Genomic DNA, 9139 nt, shown 5'->3' with positions numbered 1-9139 from the left:
CATGGAAGTCAATGAAAATGATAACACAACAACCCAAAACCTCTGGGATGCAGCAAAGGAAGTCATGAGAGGGAAGTATATAGCAATCCAGGCCTTCCTAAAGAAGAAATAAAGGTCTCAGATACACAACTTAACTTTACACCTTAAAGAGCTGGGAAAAAAAAACCAGCAAATAGAGCCCCAAACCAGCAGACAATGGGAAATAATAAAGATTAGAGCAGAAATCAATGATGTTGAGATTAAAAAAAAAAAAAAATAGAAGAACAGATCAATGAAACCAGGAGCTGGTGGTTCTTTGAAAGAATTAACAAAATTGATAAACCCCTAGCCAGATTGATCAAAAAGAAAAAGGAAAGGACCCAAATAAATAAAACCAAGAATGAAAGAGGAGAGATCACAACCAACAGTGCAGAAATACAAACAATAATAATAGAATATTGTGAGCAATTATACACCAATAATGAGCAATCTGGAAGAAATGGACAAATTCCTAGAAACATATAAACTACCAAAGCTGAAACAGGAAGAAATGGAAAATTTGGACAGACCCATAACCAGCAAAGAAATTGGATCAGTAACCAAAAATCTCCCAAAAAACAAGAGTCCAGGACCAGATGGCTTTCCAGGGGAATTCTACCAAACATTTAAGAAGAGTTAACACCTATTCTTTTGAAGCAGTTCCAAAGAATAGAGATGGAAGGAAAGTTTCCAGACTCATTCTACAGACCAGAATTACCTTGATCTCAAAATCAGACAAAGACCCCACTAAAAAGGGGAACTACAGACCAATTTCCCTGATGAACATGGATGCAAAAATTCTCAACAAGATCCTAGGCAACTGGATCCAACAATACATTAAAAGAATTATTCACCATGATCAAGTGGGATTTATTCCTGGGAGGCAGGGCTGGTTCAATATCCACAAATCAATCAGTGTGATACATCACATTAATAAAAAAAAGAATAAGAACCACACGATCCTCTCAATAGATTCGGAGAAAGCATTCGATAAAATACAGCATCCCTTCTTTTTCTAAATTTTTTAAAAAATGTTTATTCATTTTTGAGAGAGAGAGAGACAGAGTGTGAACAGAGAAAGGGCAGAGAGAGAGGGAGACACAGAATCCAAAGCTGTCAGCTGTCAGCACAGAGCCAGATGCAGGGCTTGAACTCACAAACTACGAGATCTGAGCCGAAGTCGGATGCTTACCCCACTGAGCCACCCAGGCACCCCTACAGCATACTTTCTTGATAAAAATCCTGAAGAAAGTAGGGATAGAAGGATCATACCTCGGGGCGCCTGGGTGGCGCAGTCGGTTAAGCGTCCGACTTCAGCCAGGTCACGATCTCGCGGTCCGTGAGTTCGAGCCCCGCGTCAGGCTCTGGGCTGACGGCTCGGAGCCTGGAGCCTGTTTCCGATTCTGTGTCTTCCTCTCTCTCTGCCCCTCCCCCGTTCATGCTCTGTCTCTCTCTGTCCCAAAAATAAAAATAAAAAATGTTGAAAAAAAAAAATTAAAAAAAGAAGGATCATACCTCAAGATCATAAAAGTCATATACAAAACACCCACCACTAATATCATCCTCAATGGGGAAAATCTGAGACTTTCCCCCTAAGGTCAGGAACACACCAAGGATGTCCACTCTCACCACTGTTACTCAACATAGTGTTGGAAGTCTTAGCCTCAGCAATCAGACAACACAAAGAAATAAAAGGCATCTAAATCAGCAAGGAGGAAGTCAAACTTTCACTCTTTGCAGATGACATGATAATCTATGTGGAAAACCCAAAAGATTCCACAAAAAAACTGCTAGAACTAATCCATGAATTCAGCAAAGTCTCAGAGTATAAAATCAATGCACAGAAATCGGTTGCATTTCTATACACCAATAATAAAGCAGCAGAAAGAAAAATCAAGGAGTCGATCCCATTTACAGTTGCACCAAAAACCATAAAATACCTAGGAATACACCTAACCAAACAGGTGAAAATCTATACAATGAAAACTATAGAAAGCTTATAAAAGGAATCGAAGAAGACACACAAAAAAATGGGAAAATATTCCATGCCCATGCATTGGAAGAACAAATATTGCTAAAATGCTGATACTACCCAAAGCAATCTACATATTCAATGCAATCCCTATCAAAATAACACCAGCATTCTTCACAGAGCTAGAACAAACAATCCTAAAATGTGTATGGAACCAGAAAAGACCCTGGAGAGCCAAAGCAACCCTGAAAAACAAAATCAAGGCTGGAGGCATCACTATTCTGGACTTCAAGATGTATTCCAAAGCTGTAATCATCAAGACAGTATGATACTGGCACAAAAAGAGATGCTTAGACCAATGGAACAGAATAAAGAACCCAGAAATGGACCCACAAACGTATGGCCAACTAATCTTTGACAAAGCAGGAAAGAATAGCCAATGGAATAAAGACAGTCTCTTCAGCAAACGGTGCTGGGAAAACTGGACAGCAACATGCAGAAGAATGAACCCGGACCACTTTGTTACACCATACACAAAAATAAACTCAACATGGATGAAAGACCTCAATGTAAGACAGGAAGCCATCAAAATCCTCGAGGAGAGAGTAAGCAAAGACCTCTTTGACCTCAGCTGCAGCAACTTCTTTCTCAACACGTCTCTGGAGGCAAGGGAAACAGAAGCAAAAATGAACTATTGGGACCTCATCAAGATAAAAAGCTTCTGCATGGTGAAGAAAACAAACAGCAAAACTAAAAGGTAATCAACAGAATGAGAGAAGATATTTGTAAATGACATATCAGATAAAGGGTTAGTATCCAAAATCTATAAGAACTTATCAAACTCAACAGCCGAAAAACAAACAATCCAGTGCAGAAATGGGCAAAAGACATGAATAGACACTTTTCCAAAGAAGACATCCAGATGGCTAACTGACACATGAAAAAATGCTCAACATCACTCATTTTATCAGAGAAATACAAATCAAAGTCACAATGAGATACCACCTCACACCAGTCAGGATGGCTAACATGAACAACTCAGGCAATGACATGTTGGCAAAGATGCAGAGAAAGAGGATCTCTTTTTCACTGCTGGTGAAACTGAGGCAGTCATTTTGGAAAACAGTACGGAGTTTCCTCAAAAACTTAAAATTAGAACTACCTTACAACCCAGCAATTGCACTACTATTTATCCAAAGGATATGGGTGTGCTGTTTCAAAGGGGCACATACACCCCTATGTTTATAACAGCCCTATTGACAATAGTCAAAGTATGGAAAGAGCCCAAATGTCCATCAACAGATGAATGGATAAAGAAGATGTGGTATATACATACAATGAAGTATTACTCAGCAATCAAAAAGAATGAAACCTTGCCATTTGCAACTACGTGGATGGAACTAGAGGGTATTATGCGAAGCGAAATTAGTCAGTCACAGAAAGACAAATATCATATGACTTCGCTCATATGAGGACTTTAAGAAACAAAACAGATGAACATAAGGGAAGGGAAGCAAAACGTATATAAAAACAGGGAGGGGGACAGAACATAAGAGACTTTTAAATACAGAGAACAAACTGAGGATTGCTCGAGGGGTGGCGGGTGGGTGGCAGGGGATGGGCTAAATGGGCAAGGCACGTTGAGGAGGACACTTGTTGAAATGAGCACTGGGTATTATATGTATGGGATGAATCACTGGATTCTACTCCCGAAATCATTATTGCACTATATTCTAACTTGGATGTATATTTAAATAAATAAATAGGAAAAAAACGTTCAAAATGTTACACAACCATCACCAGCCTCCATCTCCAGAACTTTTTCATCTTCCCAAACTGAAACTCTGTATCTATTAAAGAAAACAATTTCTCCCTTCCCCCAGCCCCTGTTAACCACCATTCGACTTTCTGTCTCTAGGAATTTGACTCCTCTACATACTTCATATAACAGAATGGTACAATATTTTGTCATTTTGTGACCGGCAAGTTTCACCTAGCATAATGACTTCAGCTACATACCGCCTTTCTCTATCCATTCAAACACAATGGACACTTGGGTTGCTTCTGTCACAATTTTGTCTATTGTAATGTATAAAAGTTTCAACTTCTCATCTCTTTTTTAAAAGTTTATTTATTTATTTTGAGAGAAAGAGAGTGAGTGTGGGAAGGGCATAGAGAGAGAGGGAGAGAGACAGAATCCCAAGCAGGCTCTGCACTGTCAGCACGGAGCCCGATGTGGAGCTCCAACACACGAAATGTAAGATCAAGACCTGAGCCACAGTCAAGAGTCCGATGGTTAACCAACTGAGCCATCCAGGCGCCCCTCAACTTCTCATCTTTATGAATTCTTGTTATTTTCTGTTTTTTTTTTTTTGATCCCCATCCTAATGTGTGTGAGGAGGTATCTGTGGATATTGTTTGCATTTCCTAATGATTAGTGATGTTGAACACCTTTCATCTTGTTGGCCCTTAGCATATCTTCCTCGGAGAAATGTCTATTTAAGACCTTTGCCCATTTTTTAATCAGGTGTGGGGGGGGGTTGTAGTCATTGTTTTGGGGTTGTAGGAGTTCTTTATATATTCTGGATATTAATCCCTTATCGGATATATGCTTTGCGAATTTTTCTCCCATTCTGTGGGTTGCCTTTTCACTCTGTCGATTGTGCCCTTTGACGCACAGAAGTTTAAAATTTTTATGCAGCCCAATGTATCTATTTTTTTCTCGTGTTGCCTCTAGTTTTGGTCTCACATCCATATAGCCCTTAAAAATGGTTTTGTCACATATGAGTGCCTACATAACGTATTGTTTTGTTTTCCTTGTTTTAGAGAGTCTTATAAAAAGTGTACCGTAGGGGCACCTTTGGCTCAGGTCATGATCTCACGTCTTGTGGGTTCAAGTTCTGCGTCAGGCTCTGTGCTGACAGCTCACAGCCTGGAGCTTGCTTCAGATTCTGGGTCTCCCTTTCTCCCTGCTCTTACCCCCGCTTGCACTGTCTCTCCCTCTCTCTCTCATAATAAATAAACTTAATAATAATAATTTAAGGCGTGCCTGGGTGGCTCAGCCGGCTAAGCATCCGACTTCGGCTCAGGTAATGATCTCAGGTTTGTGGGTTCAAGCCCCGTGTCAGGCTCTGTGCTGACAACTGAGAGCCTGTAGCCCGCTTTGGATTCTGTGTCCCCCTCTCTCTGCCCCTCCCCTGCTCGTGCTCTATCTCTGTCTCTCAAAACTAAATAAATGTTAAAAATATTTTTTAAGTAATTAAAACAATTTTAAGTGCATTAGACTCCATGTGGTCATTTAAGAAGTCCTTTTTTTTCACTCATCATTATATACTCAGGTTCATACCTATTGTTATTATATATTATTTTCATTGTGTGAAATTTCAGAGCTGTATATTATTCCCCTGTGTGAATATACCAAAGTTTATTGATTCATTTTCCTACCAATGGGTATTACATCCGTCCCAGGGTTTTGTCACTCTGCACAATAATCAGTGAACACCTTCATAGTGTCTCTTGTTCATGTATATAAGCGTCTTCTCATTGGACCATAGGGTATAGAGATGTTCAAATGTACAAAATAATGCCAAATTACTTCAAAGTAGTTGAATCAATTTACATACTCACCGGCAATGTTTATGAGTTCTCATCAATCTATATCGTCTCTAACACTCAAGTACAGTGAGTGAGATTTCTTAATTTTGGTCAATCTCATGGATGTCAAATGGTATCTGCTTGTGGTCTTGATTTGCATTTCCCTGATTATGATGGAGATTGAGCATCTTTTCAGGTACGTATCAGCCATATGTATTTTCTCTTTTGTGAAATGACTATTCATGCCTTTTGCATATGTTCTGATAGGTCGTTGATCTTTTTCTTGATAGATTTGAAGACATCCTTTATGCATTCTTGATAGCAATCCTTTGTTTAGGTGCATAAGTTATAAATATTTTCTCCCTTTTTCCCTCATTTTTTTACAATGTCTATTGTTGAATAAGTGTTCTTAGTTTAAATGCAATGTATAAATCTTTTCTTTTATAATTAGAGCTTCTTGGCATCTGGTTTAAGAACTCTTTCCCTACTCTAGAATTAGAAAGGTGTTCCCTACATTGTTTTCTAAAAGTTTTCAAGTTTTACCTCTGGCATTTACATCTGTAATAGACCCAGAGTTGATTTTCATATTGATCTGAAGAAGAAGAGAGGCAGTTTATTGCATTTTGTCCCATATGGATAATCGATTTGTCCAAGTCCAATTATCGGCAAGTATCAGAGGGAGCATAGCAGAATGTGAAGAACAGATGAAGCACGAAACGGGGCTGGAAAAGGAAACAAGGCCTTGGGCCTGAGGGAAGACTGCAGTGGATCCTGACGCTTCCTTAATGTTAACTGCCAGGTGAGAGGAGACTGCTTTCTCACACATTGTCGTATGAGGATTTGGTACTAGGAGCTGTTACACACATGGTGTCCCAGCAGGAAATGTTGTTGGACACACAGAATATCAACAATTAGCAATCTATAAAGGACGAAAGTCTTGGATCGTGTAATTGAGCTGCCAAGCCAACTCTAGAAGCCAGTATCTGGCACATAGTAAATCCTCGACAAATGTTTTGGAATAAGGGAATGAATGAACACATACTCCACCCAGGACCACTCCCTGTGCTTCCCAACACCTACTTCTTTTCTGCCTCCGTATCTTCGTATTTTCGGTTCCCTCTACCTAGAATGCCATTCCCTCCCCATAGACTCACCTAGAATGCCACCGTATCCCTAATGCTTATCCCAACCCCCAAAGGCAAATGTGATTTCTCACTCCCTTGAATACACATAGTTCTTTGTACTCACCATAACTACCTTTTTAAATTTTAGGCTTTTAATTATTTATGCCTAGTCTTGCTCTCCAAAAGATTTAGAGGCGCTTGTAAGAACACAAAAACAGAGGGCCTCAGTTCCGGCAGTGGTGGGGGCAAGTCTCGTTTTGCAGTCAGACCGCGGCACACCTTGCTGCCCGAATGGGCAAAAAGAGCCTCAGCAGACAACTGGACTGAAGGAAAAAGAGGCCAAGACTCGACAGCAGAGCACATGCAACACACATAGGGAACACTCCCTGAAGGGCCAGGTCCCGGGGAACAGGGGACATTGCACCGCACAGCACTACAGGACCTCTTCCTCATAAGGCAATTATTGTTAAGGGCAGGAGAAGGAGTTAACTTTCCTAACACCCAGAAACAGGCACAGAGAGTCAGACAAAATGAGGAGACAGAGGAATATGCCTGCCCCAAATGAAAGAACAGGAACAAACCACAGCAAGAGGCCAAAGCAAAATGAATATAGGTAATATGCCCAATAGAGAATTTAAAGTATCAGGTGGCTCAGTCAGTTGAGAGTCTGACTCCCGATTTCAGCTCAGGTCATGATCCCAGGGTTGTGGATTCGAGCCCCTCATGGTGCTCCACACTCAGTATGGAGCCTGCTTAAGTTTCTCTCTCAATAAATAAATAAAAATAAAATAAGTTAAAAAAATTCTCTCTCTCTCCTTTTGCCCCTCTCCCTGCTATCTCTCAATTTCTAAAATAAAAAATAATAATAAAAATAAAGAAATGATCATAAAAAGACCCACTGAACTTGAGAAAAGAGTGGAAAACATCAGTGAAACCCTTAACATGGAGATAAAAGGAACCAATCAGAGATTGAGAATACAATAAATGAAATTAAAAATACACTTGATAGAATAAAATACATTTGACAGGTTAGTTGAAGCACAAGAATGAATTAAAGACCTGGGAGACTGAATAATGGAAAGGAACCAAGGTGAGGAAAGGAGAGGAAAGAAAATTATACAAATTGAGAATAGTCTTCGGGAACTCAGGAACTCCATCAAGTGTAATAACATTCCCTATTATAAGGATCTCAGAAGAAGAGAGAGATAGGGGGCAGAAAACTTATTTGACGAAAAAATAGCTGAAAATTTCCCTAATCTGGGGAAAGAAACAGATCTCCAGGAGGCACAGAAATACCCCAAAAGATACCTCCAAAAATTCAACCCAAGGAGGTCCACACCAAGACACAGAGTAATTAAAATGGCAAGAAGTAGGGTGCCGGGGGACACCTGGGTGGCTCAGTCGGCTAAGCATCTGACTCTTGGTTTTGGCTCAGGTCATGATCTCACAGCTTGTGGTTTTGAGCCCCATGTCAGGTTCTGCACTGACAGTACAGAGCCTGCTTGGGTTCTCTCTCTCTCTCTCTCTCTCTGCCCCTTCTCTTTCTCTCTCTCTCTGAAATAAATAAGAAAAAAAAAGAGTGGGGTGTCTGGCTGTCTCAGTTGGTAAAATATGTGACTCTTTCCTTTTTTAAAGTTTATTTATTTATTGTGAGAGGTGGGGAGAGGCAGAGAGAGAGGAAGAGAGAAAATCCCAAGCAGGCCCTGCACTGTCAGCACAGAGCCTAATGTGGGGCTCTATCCCTGGAACCATGAGATCATGGCCTCAGCCGAAATCAAGAGTCAGACGTGTAACCAACTGAGCCACCCAGCCACCCTGAGAACATGTGACTCTTAATCTCAGGGTCATGAGTTCGAGCGCACTTTTCACATAGAGCTTACTTAAAAATAAATAAAATGGCAAAAAGTAACAAGAAAGAAAAAAATCTTAATCAGCAAGCGAAGAGAAAACAGTTACAAACAAGGGAAACGCCATGAGGCTATCATTGGATTTTCCAGCAAAAACTTTGCAGGCCAGAAGGGAGTGGCATGGTATATTCAAAGTGCTGAAAGGGAAAAATCTATGGCTAAGAATACTCTATGCAGAAAGGCAATCATTCAGAATAGAAAGAGAGAGAAGGAGTTTTGCAGACAAACAAAAACTAAAGGAGTTCATAACCACTAAGCCAGTCCTACAAGAATGTTAAAGGGGACCCTGAGTGGAAAGGAAGACCATAAGTGACAGTATTTGACAAAGTAAAAGTATGCAAAAGCAGTAAAAATAAACATTTCTGTAAAAATCAGTCAAGGGATTCACAAAATATAAGGATATGACGCCTTATATCAAAAATGTGGGAGGAAGAGGAGTAAAGAATGGGCTTTAAACTAAGTGCATCAACTTAATACAGACCGCTACATGCAGACGAGGTTACATACAAACCTAATGGTGACCA

This window comes from Neofelis nebulosa, chromosome 7, assembly GCF_028018385.1.
Source record: "Neofelis nebulosa isolate mNeoNeb1 chromosome 7, mNeoNeb1.pri, whole genome shotgun sequence".
Classification (NCBI taxonomy): domain Eukaryota; kingdom Metazoa; phylum Chordata; class Mammalia; order Carnivora; family Felidae; genus Neofelis; species Neofelis nebulosa.
The sequence above is the reverse complement of the archived record's forward strand: the minus strand, read 5'-3'. Positions refer to the sequence as shown.